Source organism: Tasmannia lanceolata, unplaced genomic scaffold (assembly GCF_043159265.1).
Source record: "Tasmannia lanceolata isolate RefF3 unplaced genomic scaffold, GAP_Taslan_0.1 ptg000026l, whole genome shotgun sequence".
NCBI lineage: Eukaryota > Viridiplantae > Streptophyta > Magnoliopsida > Canellales > Winteraceae > Tasmannia > Tasmannia lanceolata.
Window position 1 is genome coordinate 558,136 of NW_027518703.1, and position 3,784 is coordinate 561,919.

The following is a 3,784-nucleotide window of genomic DNA, read 5'->3' on the forward strand; positions in this document are numbered from 1 at the left end:
TTCTTCTGTTTGGGCTTAATGGTTACCTCCATGTTCTGTTTTGAAGCTTACCACTCAATGACATAGTAACACCTCTGGACAAGATTACTGTTCTAATCACATCTGCATAAATTCATCTGTTCATTTTTTATTGACATACTAAACAACAATTTTTATCTAGACAGGAAAAATAACACTGCATCTGATGAAATCCTTTTCCCAAACACTGCATATTTATAAAATTTTCTTTCTAGAGGTTCCTGCACTTGAGCATAATAACGAAATCCGAGGGGAGAGCTTGGATCTAATTAAATATATTGATAACCACTTTGAAGGCCCTGCACTTCTCCCTGTTGTAAGATGACGAAATTTTATTTGGAACTTAGATGCTAATCATTGTTTATCTTCAACATTTTGACAATGGCGCGGTGAAAACTGTAGGGTCCCACCAAGAGAGAGCTTGCTAAAGAGTTGCTTTCTTATAGTGACTCCTTCATTAAAGTCGTCTTTAGCTCATTTGCTTCCAAGGGAGATGCAGAATCTGAAGTTGGTGAGATTAAAAACTTTTTTTTTTGTATGCATTTTATTTGACTATGCAAGAAATTAAATTACAAACCAATAATCTGTATCAGGTGCATCTCTCGATTACATAGAAAGTGCACTTTCTAAATTTGATGATAGTCCTTTTTTTCTTGGGCAATTTAGTATGGTAAGTGATAACTTTACTTTGTTACTCTTTATAGGCTAGAATTCTCTTCATTTTCATTTAGATTCCAATACTTTTTCTGCTTTATATGTTTGTTTACCGAATACAACCGATGCTTGCAATTTTTCAGAGCGTTACAGATTGCAATAAACATCGATCAGTGTTTTTTATTTTATCCTTGGATAGGCTTCCTTCTTTTTTGCTCTTACTCTAAATCATATGATCCCATCAACAATATGATGCTTAAAAAAATATCTTCTATCTTTCCTTCTTCTTTTTCACAATTCCCTAAGCACATCTTTATTGCTCTTACTCTAAATCATATCTACCATATTTGTAGGTATCCATCATGTTCCTCAAATAGATTATCTTGAGCCACCCATGAGTTGGCAACTTGGGATAATCTTGTTTTCTTTTTTCGAAGAGCACTATATGTCACTGTTTAAAAACTCCCCAAGTCAATCATCGACTCTCCCAAGTCAACTCCTTTTTACCTTGTGCTATTTCTCATCCAAATCCAAATTCTGCCCTATCAAGCCAGTCAAAAACTCCTCTGACTATCAATCATTGGCTCCCAAGTCTTTCATTTTCTTGACCGAGTTTTCATCAGACTGGGGTTTTTAAACTCTGCCATACATATGCCATTCTGATTTTATTTTGGTCTGCATTTAAGCCTCCTGCTCTGTTGTGTATCCTCTTGGTTTTAGTTATTCTATGTACAATCATTTCCTCTCCCATTTTGAAGAGTTCCAATTTATTCTTTTCATCACTTCACCCATTCTCCTTTCAGAAGCTCATCATTATCATGTTTTGTTTTCACGGGAAAATAATTTTTATGCAACAGCTGTTTCCATCTGACAACAACTCTTTATAGGCTAGAATTCTCTTCATTTTCACCTAAAATGGAGCTCCTTAGAGAATATAAATACTTGGTACTATTACTAAAAATACCCCCAATAGCATAGTAAACCTAGTGGTCTACGACTCGGTCCACGAACCATCGGGCAAGGGGTGCACTACCCCTGCACCCCCACCCAGCCAGGGCCACAGCCATGGCTCTGGACCCCGCTAGTTGGGTAAAATTGTACAGTACTGTAATGGAAGAATTCAAGATATATTAGTACATTATTGAGCAAATATTATTTGCAAGGAAATGATGTATGTACTCTGTACTCCCTAAATATCTCTACAACAGTTTCATAACCAAGCTCTGTTATTATTATTCATCTATGTTTTTTTTTTTCAGCCTTTCTCAGTTTATCCATGCACATTCTTATTGTTTACATATTGTCTAACTTTCCTAGCGCTGTTTATTATTCTTTGTATTATTTACTGTCAAACGCTTCCTCTCTTATCACTCTTGAGTGCACTTCATACTGATTGTATCCATTGATCAAGTGGACCGCCATTACTTCAATTTATTGCCTTTGGTCTCATTGTGTTTGGATTATCATAAGCTGCGTCGAGCTATCAAGTCTTGCATTGCTTGGCATAAATAACATTGGTATATAAATCATTCAATTAATAATAATAATAATAATAATATGTGAGAGCTTATTGTAGGAGATGAACAAGATCGACGCTTATGTACAAACACGACAAGACCCTAAGGAGACAATTGAAACGATGATGAAACGGTTCTCGGTGAGCTCTGTACCACAACTCAATAACTTTAAATTCATGTTAGTTACAGAAAGAAGAAAAAAATATAGCATGACAAACTAGGAGAGTAGGTACTTGTTTCTACCCAAAACTAGCTAACCCTGTTTTCCATTTCTTTTGCAGGTCAAGTGAAAATCTCTCTCTCTCTCTCTCTCTCTCTCTCTCTCTCTCATATGTTTGTGTATGTTTAAGTGAATTTTGCTTTGTTGTCTTATTATACATCACTTTTGACTTCACCTAAGGCACAATGTTGTGGTATGCTTGAAAGATGAACAATTTAGCCTTACTGAATCCATTTTAGTTGGACATGTGTTATATTTCTCTTGAAATACTTGAGGCATTGGGTCCCACATGTTGAAATATAAATGATTAAATAACACCAACTCTAACAGCTTAAGCTTCTGGAGTAATTGGTTGTTTCACACCACATGAATATAGTAATGCAAGTTGGATAATGGTTTCAGAAGAATCTAAAGTAAGGGTCTATTTTGTGTTATCAGAGGAATTTCCTGTCTACACAGCCATAAACTAAAGTTTACATTAGTATGTCCTCAAAGTGGTACTTTGTTCTTCTACGTCCTTGTTCTTATCAATTATTTTCAGTGTTGATGTGGAAATAGTCACAATAAGTGACTTGATTAGCTAAAGAGTGGACAAGTCAGTGTCCACCATATTGTCCAGACTCATTGTGGTTGGTTAGCAAAAGTGAAATTCAGCAGGGCACAGAGTGCTGCTTTGTTTAAGCATCATATTGTTGATGGGATCAGTTGATGGAGTAGAATTGGTTGAGGGCCAATGAGATGTGACTGAGTGTTGGGTCGGTTGAGCACATTGATTTCTAAAGCAGGTTATGTATGTGTGTAAAGGTAATGTATGTATCTGTGTAATGTTTATGTGTGTAAAGGTACACTTAAGCCAGATTCTGTATTATACCCTTATTTTGGGGATTTCTAGAATTATAATTTTTTTTTAACAATATCACTTTTAGCAGCGGTCCCGACCGCTGCTAAAAGATACAGTACTGCTGCTATATTGATGAACTTCGATGTCTACAAACCAAATGTAGCAGCGGTCATGACCGCTGCTATACAGTAACATACAAAAGCGGTCTTTTTAGCAGCGGTTATAATTGCTGCTAAAAAATACAGCGACGAGATAATTAGTAGCGGTTGTATAACCGCTGCTAAAAGTAATAGCAGCGGTTTTGGCCACTTTTAGCAGCGGTCATGACCACTGCTAAAAACCTTTTTTGTTGTATATAGATAACATTAAGAGTCCTACAACTCATCCTCTTTTTGTTACAGGTTGCACCCACACCATAGGAATAGGCTTAGTGAACTTAATTCACATACAACTTAGTGCAAAACAGATCACTCAAATAACTTGTTTTTCCCATTGAACCTACTTCTTAGGATCTCCAGTTAGATAGGTTGGGTT

General features: G+C 36.1%; 1 long non-coding RNA gene across 1 annotated transcript; it reads left to right on the plus strand.

Moving 5' to 3' along the window:
- The first annotated feature begins 233 nt into the window (after positions 1 to 233).
- LOC143858505 (uncharacterized) lies at positions 234 to 655 on the plus strand. Its single transcript, XR_013238965.1, has 3 exons — positions 234 to 334; positions 421 to 529; positions 612 to 655. It is a non-coding gene; the product is annotated as an uncharacterized LOC143858505 (long non-coding RNA).
- The last annotated feature ends 3,129 nt before the right edge of the window (positions 656 to 3,784 follow it).